General features: G+C 45.4%; 1 protein-coding gene across 1 annotated transcript in view; it reads right to left on the bottom strand.

Moving 5' to 3' along the window:
* acbd6 (acyl-CoA binding domain containing 6) overlaps positions 1–14,006 on the bottom strand; it is a 571,355-nt gene that overhangs the window by 439,274 nt on the left and 118,075 nt on the right. The window lies entirely within an intron of this gene.

Here is a 14,006-nt window from a genome sequence, read left to right as displayed (position 1 = left end):
GAATTGGTAAATTGTCTGACAATGGGAGAACATTTTGCCAATTGGGACCATAACATAATTAAATTCAATATTAACTTTAAAGCATTGGTTTTCAAACTTAATAAAGGCAAACATCAAAGGGATGAAAAATTAAATCACAGAAAATTCTGCTGAACTGTTAATGGCAAACCCATAAACAATGGGATGCGGATGCTGAAAATCCAAGACAAAATCAAAATAATAATAATCTTTATTGTCACAAGTACACTGCAATGAAGTTACTGTGAAAAGCCCCTAGTCGCCACATTCCGGTGCCTGTTCGGGTACACGGAAGGAGAATTCAGAATGTCCAAATTATCTAACAGCACATCTTTTGAGACTTGCGGGAGGAAACCCAGCAGGCACAGGGAGAATGTGCAGACTCCACACAGTGACCCAAGCCAGGAATTGAACCTGGGGCCCTGGCGCTTTGAAGCAACATTGCTAACCACTGTGCTACTGTGCCGTCCAGCAGAAAAAGAATATACCACTTCTGTAGCTAAGCAAGTAAGCTCAACGAATGAGCCATGTGATAATATCAAGCCAAAAGAAAAGACTTACACAATTGCAATTAAAATTGTAAATCTAGTGGATTATAAAGTCTAGGCGACCAAATGGGATAAAGGGAAAGTAATAATTGGTGCATTAAATGAATATGGAAAAAAAAACTTGCCAAGAATACCGAAGTTAACATGATAAGATTAATACATATAGGAAGAGAAAGAAGGGTGGCAAAATAGAATTTAGATCGATTAAACACAAATGCCAGTGAAGTTATAACGTTTAATAAAGAAATCACAAAATTGATGCATGAGAACTTGACATCGGTTTCCAGAGTGAAGGAACATGGTCAAATTCCCAAAGTGCAAGGGGAAAACCTTTGTAGATTTAATGCAACTTAAAAAATGGGTGACAATGAAAATAATGGGAGTTAAGATAGATGTACTGGTGCAGGGGAGATTCACTTGGTTGATTCCGCAGCCGAGAGGATTGGCTTATCAGAGACTGAGTAGACTGGGACTATCTGTGGAATTCCTTGCCCATTGAAGCAGTTGAAGCTAGCCCAATGAATGTTTTTAAGGCAAAGATAGATAGATTTTTGAACACTAAAGGAATTAAGGGTTATGGTAAGCGGGTGGGTAAGTGGAGCTGAGTCCACAAAAAGTTCAGTCTTGAATGGGGGAACAGGCTCGAAAGTCCAGATGGCCTATTCCTAGTTCTTATATTATGTTCTTATGATTTGATATAATTTAAAAAGGGAGGAAGAAAACAGGTAATTGCATATCGAGCGTGCTAGACAGGTATCAAGTTGATCAAAAAGAGTTAGCATGGATTTGTGAAAGCTGCTTGTGTCGGACTAATATAACTGAATTTTTCTGAGGATATCACTAGCATGGTCGATAGGGAGGTGTTGATGGATGTTGTATACATGGGCTTTCAGTTGGTATTTATTAAGGTACCACACAAGAGATTATTACAAAAATGAGTGTGCACAGAAATACAGATAATATCGTAACAAGGGTTAGTAATTGGTTGGGAAGTGGGGGACAGAGACTAGTGATAAAAGGCTTATTCTTTTTATAGCAAGGACAAGTAGTACGTCCCAGTGATCTGTCCTGGGGCCTCGACTTTTCATCAGCTATATATTAAGGGTTTGGAGGAAGAAACAGAGAGCTGTATATCAAAGCTTGCAGATCAACACTAAGTCAGGAGGCATGTTGAGTTGGCAGACAGAAGACATTCTGAAAGGACATGGACGGGCTATGTTAGTGGACAGATGGAGTTCAAAGTGGCAAAGTTCTTTGGTTCCAAGGAAGGCAAATCTGAATAATCTCTCCAAAGTAAAACACTATGTGATGTGGAGCAGCAAAATTGTTTCAGTGCCCATGTATGCAGATTATTGAAAGTTAAATGATCAGGTAACCATAAAGCACAACAGGATGTTGGCCTTTATATGAAAGGAAATGTTGCTTCAGTTTGATAGAGCAGTGGAGGATTGAGTTCAGCATCGGACACCAAACCTGAGAAAAGGCATAATAAAAAGCGAAGTACCGCGGATGCTGAAAATCCAAAACAAAAGCAGAAAATGCTGGGAAAACTTGTGCAGACAGAAACAGAGTTAACACTTCAAGTCCAATATGACTCAGAAAAGGTATACTGGTCTTGAAGGAAGTACAAAGTACAGGTTCGATCCTGGCCGCAGGCCACTGTCCATGTGGAGTTTTGCACATTCGACTCGTGTCTGCATGGGTCTCACCCCCACAACCCAAAGATGTGCAGGGTAGTGGATTGGTCACACTAAAATTGCTCCTTAATTGGAAAAAATAATTAGAAACAACAAAAAATGAAACAAAACTGGCCGGGATTCTCCCCTACCCGACGGGGCCGTGGGTCCCGGAGTTGTGGAGTGGTGAGAACCACTCCGGCATCGGGCCTCCCCAAAGGTGCGGAAGTCTCCGCACCTTTAGGGGCTAGGCCCGCACCAGAGTGGTTTCCGCCCCGCCAGCCAGGGCCAAAAGGCCTTCGCCGGCTGGCGGAAGTCCGCGCATGCGCCGGAGCGTCAACGGCTGCTGACATCATCCCGGCGCATGCGCGGGGGAGGGAGTCTCTTCCGCTTCCGCCATGGTGGAGGCCGTGGCGGAGGCGGAAGAAAAAGTGTGCCCCCACGGCACAGGCCCGATCGCGGGACAGGCCACTGTGGGGGCACCCCCCGGGGCCAGATCGCCCCACGCCCCCCCCCCCCCCCTCAGGACCCCGGCGCCCGCCCACGCTGCCAATCCCGTTGGCACCAGACGTGCTTTGATTCCCGCCGGCGGGAAAGGCTGGTCAGCAGCGGGGCTTCGGCCCATCGCGGGCCGGAGAATCGCCGTGGGGAGCCCCCCGACTGGCGCGGCGCGATTCCCGCCCCTGCCGATTCCCGGGTGGTGGAGAATTTGGACCACGGCGGTGGGGGGGGGGGGGGGGGGGGGGGGGGGGGAGAAGATTGACGCCGGCCCAGGCCGATTCTCCAACCCTGCGGGGGGTCGGAGAATTCCGCCCATTGTTCCTGCATCACAATGTCATCAAAATCAAAATGTTGCAAAGAAACGACATTCCTTGGGATTGTTCATAGCGGATGAACTAATTGAAATTTGCAGTAAGGAAATTATGTTCGGATGATGGCAACTTCTTACTGCACTTCATTAATACACAACACTTCAAATATATTCAATTGATGCAAAAAAACTATGAGGTAAATAGTATGAAAAATAAGTTCCTGGAAAGCTCAACTGCACAGGAGTTAAGATAATTCTCAAAACTTAAGACTATATCGACTGCAGCAGTTCAGGGTGGAAGCTCAATGCAAACTACTAAAGGCAATTAAGGATGGGCTATAAATGCTGACCTTACCAGCAAAATCCAGATCCTATGAATTAATTCAAAAAACTGGAGGTCTGAAAGACAGAAATATTCACTTATTCAATAAGGTAACTAAATGCATACTAATTGTGGGTTTTAACAAAAGGCAAAGAAAGAGCTGAGATATATTTATCAAAGTTGAAAATAAATGGCTGGGACTACATTATAAGGCTGTAAAATTGTTGGAAGCTTTTGGATAATATAATAGACAATGAGAGAAAATTTCAATAACTTAGCATTTGACAAACCTCTCCTCAAATCTGTTGGAAACAGGAACTCTTCTGTGCGCACACAAATTTCCGTTTAGTTTCACTCGTCAATTTATCAGATTTGTCATCGGAAATGTATATTTTGAAATCTGACCTATTTATGCTCCTATACCAGGAAACAGATTGTTGACAAATAGCACTGTTGCCAATTAGAATAGCCCTTTACTCATTCAATCTCTCTTCATAAAATGTTGATCATTAAACATTCACAAAAGCAGCCTAAGTGATGGAAGTTGCTGAAAACCTTGATATCATTGATCATGGAATCCGCTACTGGATGGCCCATCAGACTGGTGTAGACTTTAGTAGAATAATGGAATTAGTCTCACTCCCACTACTCTTTCTTTATAGTCTTGCAGATTTCTTCGCTTATTGTATTTACCCCTTTAAAAGTTACTGTTGAATCTGCTTCCACCACATTTCAGGCAGTGCATTGCAGGTTTACATATTAGGAGCATAACAAAATTATTTCACTGATTTCCCCCGCTACGTTTGTGCCAATTACCTGAAATCTCTACACTCTCCCGTCAATGGAAAAAGATTCACCCTTTCTACTTTGCATAAACCCTCCAGAACATTGAACACCTCTAGAAAATCCATCTATAACCTCTGTGCTCAAAGGAGAACGAGCCTAGGTTCTCTCCATCGCTGCAGAGAAAGGCTGTAAAGTTGCACTCATCCAAACTCCAGTGCTAATTTTTTTTCCAGTCTCAGAGCGGATTAACAAAACAAGGGGCGCGATTCTCCGCTCCCACACCGGGTGGGAGAATCGCGGGAGGGCTGCTCTGGCACCCCCCGCAATTCTCCCACCCCCCCCAAAATGGTGTGTCGCATTTTGCGACATGCCGCTCGGAGAATCTCCGGCCCGGATGGGCTGAGTGGCCTGCCGTTCACGTCGGCGGCAACCACACCTGGTCGCTGCAATCGTGAACATGGCGCCAGATGCTCGTTTGGGGCTTCTGGGGGGCGGAGAGGGGAGTGAGCACCACGACCGTGCTTGGGAGGGGACTGGCCCGCGATCGGTGCCCACCGATCGTCGGGCCGGCGTCTCAATGGGACGCATTCTTTCCCCTCCGCCGACCCGCAAGATCAAGCCGCCACGTCTTGCGGGGCAGCGGAGGGGAAGATGGCATGCGCAGCTGATATCATTAGGCGCGTCGGCCGCGTCATTCTCGGCGCGCCGGGCCTTGACGCCAGCGACAAGGCCCGCCGGCCGAGATTCACGGCACGGCCCTCCTAGCCCCCCGGCGGGGGGAGAATAGGGGGCCAGACGCGGCCTCCGACGCTGTCGTGAACCTCTCCAGTTTTCACGACGGCGTCGGGCCTGGCGGAGAATTCCGCCCAAGGTACCTATACCAACTTGCAGTATCCGTACCCACCGAGCCACTGCAGTTGGCACAGGTTACAGGGATAGATTTTCCAAGTGTGACTCTGTTACCTGAATGGTGAGCCAACAATACAGACTGGTCTAACTGCTGTAAACAGAAGTTCCTGACTGGAATACGATCCACCAACTGAGAATGCTGAACTACTCAGTTGGTAGAAATATTTGCCCTGGGATTGAGTAGCCCCACATTCATGCCCCGTGTTGAGATCAAAATGGCAGCTCCAAATTTCTTTAATTACTCTTTAAGAAGATGTGGACATTGTTGGCAAGCCCACAATTTGCTCCGCAATTGCTCTCGAGCAGCTGCCTTCTTAAACTTGTTCAGGACACGTGGTGCTGGTACACCTATAGTGCTGTTAGGGAGGATGCAAATCCGAGATTTTGACCCAGCGACAATAAAGGAAGGAGATAATTGTTCTGTGTAAGGATGGCATGTGGCTGGGAGGGAAATTTGCAGGTGATGGCATTCCTGTGTTGGATTGGATTTGTTTTATTGTCACATATATCGAGGTACAGTGAAAAGTATTGTTCTGCATACAGTTCAGATAGATCATTCCATACATGAAAAGAAAATACATAGGACAAACATATAAACACAATGTAAATACATAGACACAGGCATCGGGTGAAGTATACAGGAGTGTAGTACTACTCAGTAGAGAAGATGTGTAAAGAGATCAGATCAGTCCATAAGAGGGTCATTCAGGAGTCTGGTAACAGTGGGGAAGAAGCTATTTTTGAATCTGTTCGTGTGTGCTCTCAGACATTTGTTTCTTCTGCCCGATGGAAGAAGTTGGAAGAGTGAATAAGCCGCGTGGGAAGGGTCTTTGATTATGCTGCCCGTTTTCCCAAGGCAGCAGGACGAGTAGACAGTCAGTCAATGGATGGGAGGCGGGTTTGCATGATATACTGGGCGGTGTTCACGACTCTCTGTAGTTTCTTACGGTCTTGCGCTGAGCAGTTCCCATACCAGGCTGTGATACAGCCAGATAGGATACTTTCTATGGTTCATCTGTAAACGTTGGTAAGGGTTAATGTGGACATGCCGAATTTCTTTAGTTTCCTGAGGAAGTATAGGTGCTGTTGTGCTTTCTTGGTCATAGCGTCGACGTGGGTGGACCAGGACAGATTATTGGTGATGTGCTCACCTAGGAATTTGCAGCTGTCAACCATCTCCACCTCAACCGCTTTAATGCAGACAGGGGTGTGTACGATACTTTGCTTCCTGAAGTCACTGACCAGCTCTTCAGTTTTGCAGACAATGCAGGATAAATTGCTGTTGTTTACACCACTTCACTAGGTTCTCCACCTCCCTCCTGACTATTCCGACTCATCGTTGTTTGAGAACCGACCCATTACAGTCATGTCATCAGCAAACCTACAGATGAAGTTGGAGCCGAATGTTGCCACAAAGTTGTGTGTGTATAGGGAGTATAGCAGGGGACTAAGTACGCAGCCTTGCGGGGCCCCAGCATTGAGGACCATCATGAAGGTGTTGTTGTACCTTACTGATTGTGGTCCATGGGTCAGAAAGTCGAGGATCCAGTTTCTGCTGCCCTTGTCCTTCTGGGCGATAGAGGTTAGATGGAGTTGTTGAAGGAACCTTGGTGAGTTGCTGCAGTACATTATGTGTATTGTACACACTGCTGCTATTGTGTGTTGGTGTTAGAGGGAACAAATATTTAAGATGCAGGAATGGAGTGTCATTCAAGTGGGCTGTTTGGGATTATGGTGAGCTTCAAGAGTTTTTGGAGCTGCATTCACGCAGGCAATTGGAGTGTGCAGTCATATCATGGTTATGTTGTAATTCACCGACTGACCACTAGGAGGCTCATTGGTATATAAATGAATGTTAGAGTCAGGTGACCTCAGAATGGAGAGCAGCTAAGAGAGCGGTTGCTTGATCTTACTGTTATTCATCTGTTGTTTTGTATATAGTTTACCCACACTTAATGTTAATAAATCATTTATAGCTTTAGGTACAAGTGTTCTTGTAATATAAATCAGGCCATCCGACAAGAAAATTACATGTTGCCAGGAGTGGGGTGGTATTTCGCACTAAAAAAAACAGTCTGGCCCGAAATCCACAGAGATTTGAAGATTTTGCAGACTGCAAAAATTGAATCCTGAAAGCCACCAATGAGTCTCAGATTTCATGGTAATGTGGACAGCAACTGATGTGCATTTAAACAACAATTTAATATGTTTTTTACTGGAGTAAATTTAGAAGATCAATCAGATTTGCGTAAGGTAACCCAAAGCAATTGCTGTGTTTAATATGTTTAAATTTGCAAATGATGAAGATAGTAAAAATTTTAACAAAGCAATTCGAAGATTTGGTGCACATTGTAGCCCCATAAAGAATGAAATTTATGAACGCTATGTGTTTAGATCACATTTACAGAAGACCATAAGACCATAAGACATAGGAGTGGAAGTAAGGCCATTCGGCCCATCGAGTCCACTCCGCCATTCAATCATGGCTGATGGGCATTTCAACTCCACCTACCAGCATTCTCCCCGTAGCCCTTAATTCCTCGCGACATCAAGAATTTATCTATCTCTGCCTTGAAGCCATTTAGCGTCCCGGCCTCCACTGCACTCCGCGGCAATGAATTCCACAGGCCCACCACTCTCTGGCTGAAGAAATGTCTCCGCATTTCTGTTCTGAATTTACCCCCTCTAATTCTAAGGCTGTGCCCACGGGTCCTCGTCTCCTCGCCTAACGGAAACAGTTTCTTTGCGTCCACCCTTTCTAAGCCATGTATTATCTTGTAAGTTTCTATTAGATCTCCCCTTAACCTTCTAAACTCCAATGAATACAATCCCAGGATCCTCAGCCGTTCATCATATGTTAGACCCGCCATTCCAGGGATCATCCGTGTGAATCTCCGCTGGACACGCTCCAGTGCCAGTATGTCCTTCCTGAGATGTGGGGCCCAAAACTGGACACAGTACTCCAAATGGGGCCTAACCAGAGCCTTATAAAGGCTCAGTAGCACATCGCTGCTTTTATATTCCAACCCTCTTGAGATAAATGACAACATTGCGTTCGCTTTCTTAATCACAGATTCAACCTGCATGTTTACCTTTAGGGAATCCTCGAATAGCACTCCCAGATCCCTTTGTACTTTGGCATTATGAATTTTCTCACCGTTTAGAAAGTAGTCTATGCTTGGATTCTTTTTTCCAAAGTGCAAGACCTCACATTTTCTCACGTTGAATTGCATCAGCCATTTCCAGCACCACTCTCCCAAACTGTCTAGATCCTTCTGCAGCCTCCCCACTTCCTCAGCACTACCTGCCTGACCACCTAACTTTGTATCATCGGCAAACTTCGCTAGAATGCCCCCAGTCCCTTCATCCAGATCATTAATATATATGGTGAACAGCTGCGGCCCCAACACTGAACCCTGTGGGACACCGCTGGTCACCGGCTGCCATTCCGAAAAAGAACCTTTTATCCCAACTCTCTGCCTTCTGTCAGACAGCCAATCCTCAACCCATGCCAGTAGCTCACCTCGAACACCATGGGCCCTCACCTTACTCAGCAGCCTCCTGTGTGGCACCTTATCAAAGGCCTTTTGGAAATCCAGATAGACCACATCCACTGGGTTTCCCTGGTCTAACCTACTTGTCACCTCCTCAAAGAATTCTAACAGGTTCGTCAGGCACGACCTCCCCTTACTAAATCCATGTTGACGTGTTCTAATCCGACCCTACTCTTCCAAGAATTTAGAAATCTCATCCTTAACGATCGATTCTAGAATTTTACCAACAACCGAGGTTAGGCTAATTGGCCTATAATTTTCCATCTTTTGTCTTGATCCTTTCTTGAACAAGGGGGTTACAACAGCGATCTTCCAATCGTTCGGGACTTTCCCTGACTCCAGTGATTTTTGAAAGATCTCAACCAACGCTTCCGCTATTTCCTCAGCCACCTCCCTCAGAACTCTAGGGTGTAGCCCATCGGGGCCAGGAGATTTGTCAATTTTAAGACCTTTTAGCTTTTTTAGCACCATCTCTTTTGTAATGGCAACCATACTCAACTCAGCCCCCTGACCCTCTATAATTTTTGGGATATTACTCATGTCTTCCACTGTGAAGACAGACGCAAAGTACTTATTAAGTTCTCCAGCTATTTCCTCGTCTCCCATCACTAGCCTTCCGGAATCAGTTTGAATTGGCCCAATGTCTACTTTGGCCTGTCGTTTGTTTCTTATGTATTGAAAGAAACTTTTACTATCATTTCTTATATTACTGGCTAGCCTGCCTTCATATTTGATCCTCTCCTTCCTTATTTGTCTCTTTGTTAACCTCTGTTTGTTTTTGTAGCCTTCCCAATCTTCTGATTTCCCAGTGCTTTTGGCCACTTTATAGGATCTCTCTTTTTCTTTGATACAGTTCCTGACCTCCTTTGTCAGCCATGGCTGTCTAATCCCTCCCCGGATAATCTTTCTTTTCTTGGGGATGAACCTCTGTACAGTGTCCTCAATTATGCATACAAACTCCTGCCATTTGTGCTCTGCTGTCTTCCCCACTAGGGTCTGCTTCCAGTCGATTTTCGCCAGTTCCTCTCTCATGCCCTCGTAATTACCTTTATTTAACTGTAACACCATTACATCCGATTTTGCCTTCTCTCTTTCAAACTGCAGACTGAACTCAACCATATTATGATCGCTGCTTCCTAAATGTTCTCTTACTTTAAGATCTTTTATAAAGTCTGGTTCATTACATAGCACTAGGTCCAGAATAGCCTGCTCCCTTGTGGGCTCCATGACAAGCTGTTCCAAAAAGCCATCTTGTAAGCATTCCATGAATTCCTTTTCTTTGGATCCACTGGCTACGTTATTTACCCAATCCACCTGCATATTGAAGTCCCCCATGATCACCGTGACCTTGCCTTTCTGACATGCCTTTTCTATTTCCCGGTACATGTTGCGCCCCTGGTCCTGACCACTGTTAGGAGGTCTGTATATAACTCCCATTATGGTTTTTTTGCCTTTGTGGTTCCTCAATTCTACCCACACAGACTCCACATCATCTGACCCTATGTCGTTTAGTGCCATAGATTTAATTTTGTTCTTAACTAACAAGGCAACCCCACCCCCTCGGCCCACCTCCCTGTCTAGGAGTCCCTAGACCATTTCATCACTGATTTAAAGTTAAAAGCTAAAACCTGTAATTTGTCTGCGGTGGAATCTTCCATGATTCAGGACCAGATTGTGTTTGGTGTGAATGAAGATAAGCTGAGGGAACAATGGCTGTGGAAATCGGAGTTATCTTTGCAACAGACAGTTAAGATTTGTCAGGCTCACGAGCACAGCATTCTAAAATGTTTCTCAGTAATGACGGCGTCTTCTTGGGGGAAAACACTCCAGTTGCCATCCTTTTTCCAAAAAAGCAGGCAACTTCTGAAAAAGGCGGGAAAGTTCCTACAACACCTCACACACCAACAGGTCAAAGGTCAGGACAAAGTATTTATGTGTTAAAGGTGTAGTCAAAGGCAGGAATTAAGACAGTATCCAACGTTTGGCTAGTTTTGTTCTAGATGCAAAGGAAAAAAAAAAATCACATTTGCTCAGAATTCTTACTCCGAGCTCAACCCCAGATCAGTCAGCACAGTCTCCAGTGATGAAACACCATAGTTTGTTGGAGTAATAACAGAGAAGAAGAATTTTTTGGAGACATCAAAAAATTCTCCAGCACTTAAAGAAATGCAAACTGATACTTCATTTAAAATAAATACGGTTGATGAGGACAAATGGCTTCTACCACTTGAAGTGCGTGGTACAGTGTTCCAATTGAAGTTAGACACTTGTGCCAAAGCCAATTCAACCAGCATGACGGATTTTAAAAATCAAAAAATTCAGCCGATTAGAAGAAATCACAGAATATCTCGATTATTATGGTTCAAGCATTAAATGTTATGGTCCTTGCGACCCGAGTGTGGTAGTGAAGCACACAATTTATTTCGTCCCATTCTATATTGTATCCGAGGGCTTGGATTCATTATTAGGTGATCAGTCCCATGAAGAATTAGGTTTAGTGCAGTTGGTATATAGCATCCACAACGGATTGGATCAACACTCCAAAGATTCTGAGAACATTACCAATAAATTCAGCGATGAATACACAGGTTTTGGTACACTACCATTCACCTACAAGATACAACTTAGAGGATGCAAAACCTGTGATATAGGCACCAAGAAGAGGACCTGCACCTCTTCGCGGTCACCTCAAAAAGGAGCTAGACAGAATAACAAAATTAAAAGTAATTTAATTACTTTTACCCAAAAGATGTGCAGGTTAGGTGGATTGGTCATGCTAAATTTCCCCTTAATTGGAAAAAAATAAATGGGTAGACTAAATTGTTTTTAAAAAATAGTTCACCCACAGCTAATGTTAATAAATCATTTATAGCTTTGGCTACAAGTGTTCTTGTTAAATAAATCAGGCCACCTGACAAGAACATTACAGAGAGTATTCCAACACAGTCGAGGGGCGGGATTCTCCCCTACCCCACGTGACGGTGGGTCCAGGCGTAGGGGAGTGGCGCCAACCACTCCGGGGTCGGGCCTCCCCAAAGGTGGGGAATTCTCCGCACCTTTGGGGGCTAGCCCCGCGCCGGAGCGGTTGACACCAGAAGACTGGCGCAAAAAAAGGCTTTCGCCGGTCGGCGCATGCGCGGCGGTGATGTCAGCGGCCAGCTGCCGCTGACGTCACCACTGGCGCATGCGCAATGTGGGTTTCTCTTCCGCTTCCGCCATGGCGGAGGCTGTGGTGACGGCGGAGGAGAAAGAGTGCACCCAGGGCACTGGCCCGGAGTCTGAGCGGGGGGCCCCGACCGCAGGCCTGGTCACCGTGGGGGCACCCCCGGGGTTCGATCGCCCCGCGCCCCCCCCGGACCCTGGGGGCCCGGTCGCGGCGCCGATCCCGCCGCCACCAGAGGTGGTTCAAACCTCAGCGGCGGGAGAGGCCTCCCAGCAGCGGGACTTCGGCCCATCCGGGCCGGAGAATCGCCGCAGGGGCCTCGCCGATCGGAGTGGCGTGATTCCCCCCTGCTGGGGGTCGGAGAATTTCTCCCCTGATTTGTACCTTATAGATGGAGGACAGGCTTTTGGGAGTCAGGGGTTGAGTTATTGACTGCAGAATCTCCAGCCTCTGACTGCTCTTGCAGCCACTGTATTCATATGCTTGTCTAGTTCAGTTCCTGGTCAATGGTAATATACAGGATGTTGAAAGTGGGGGGGGTCCAGTGATGATAATGTTATGGGGAGATGGTTAGATTTTTTCTCATTGGAGATGACAATTGCCTGGCATTTGTGTGGCATAAACATTACTTGCCATTTAATCACCCCAAGGTTATATGTTGTTCAGGTCTTGCTGTGTATGAACATGATCTGCTTTAGTAACTTGGAGTCTGAAATGGAACTGAAGCATTTCCACTTCTCACCTTATTATTATCTACAATACACTCCCCTGAAAGAATAATTGTCATTTCTACAGCACAACAAAGTGAATTGAACTTAGCTATCTGGTAGAGTCAAAATAAAGGTTTTGCGAACTGGTTAAATTTCGGAGAATTGTTCCATAAAGGCAGGGTAACGATAACTTACAATAGAGCAGCAGAGATACAACTGATTAATCCCCACCCAGGATTGTACTAAAGTATGCCTGAAGTACTCAAAATGTATTGTGCATGTGTGCCTCTGGTAAAAGGAAAGGAATGCAAAAACAACCTTCACAACCTTTTTTTCTTCTCCCTCAACTTTTGAGTTCTACTCGTCACTGTCCCCAAGTCATATAAAAGCTGCACATTGGAATAACATGGGATTTTTACCAACCAGCAGAGAATACCCATCTCTTGAATACAATTCAAAGCCACAGGAGCCAGTATTCTGGTTAATTAGCCAAGAATGGTCCAACACATGTCAAAGTTCAGTGCTGGAGAAATGCTGCCAATTCTCATTAACAAAGCAGGACAGAAAATGCTAGTCTTAACCAGGCCTTCAGCTCCACCCCAAGAAGTTCACTGAAGATGCAGATAAATATTCTCGAGCCTGCAGATTCTCTTCATTACTAACACACACATTTAAACACAGCTAAACAACGAGAAAAATAATGAGTTCGGTCTATGCAGTAATTGCAGGCACAGCAGTACAACGTACATTTACTTCTATCTCCCAACCATCCCATTGCCTCGGAATTGTTACTGTTTGTGTTAATACTGAATAAATAGATATTAGCTCTAATTAAATATTGGAAAAACAGGAGCCGTTGACTGTCTCTGCCAGGAATTGTGCTCCCAAGCCCATGGCTCCATTCCTGTTCCTGGTATCTGTCAGGCTGACTCTTCACAAATTTGGGGTCCCGTTTGACCCAGAGTTCTGTTCTGACCCCATATTTTCTCTACCACCAAGACCACATACTTCCACATGCTTATCATCACCCACCTTTGCTCTCGCCTGAGCTCATCCGTTGCTCATTCATTCCTTCATTACCTCCAGACCCAACTAATCCAATGATTCCCTGGCCAGCCTGGCACCCTTCATAAAAGTGACCTCTTCCAAACTCTATTGCCTTATCTAACTCGCACCAAGTCTCATTAACCCATCACCCCATGTGCTCAAATATTCCAATTGTCCCAATCTGCTGTAGTTCAATTTTAAAATTCTCAAACTGGTTTTCAAATCCCTCCCTGGCATCACCCCCCTCCATCTTGGATATCATTCTCCAATCCTCCGAGATCTTGGTGTTCCTCCAATTTTGGCTTTTTGCGCATCCTAGATTTTCAACAGCCCACCATTTGTGGCCATGCCTTCAGAAAAGAATCTTGTGGTGAAATAACTCTCTCATTCTGTATTACCCTCTCTCTCCCTCCAACTTTATTCTCTTTCTCACACTCCGGCAGATATACATGCACAGTTGTG

This window comes from Scyliorhinus canicula, chromosome 4, assembly GCF_902713615.1.
Source record: "Scyliorhinus canicula chromosome 4, sScyCan1.1, whole genome shotgun sequence".
In the NCBI taxonomy this organism is placed as follows: Eukaryota; Metazoa; Chordata; class Chondrichthyes; order Carcharhiniformes; family Scyliorhinidae; genus Scyliorhinus; species Scyliorhinus canicula.
The sequence above is the reverse complement of the archived record's forward strand: the minus strand, read 5'-3'. Positions and strand labels throughout refer to the sequence as shown.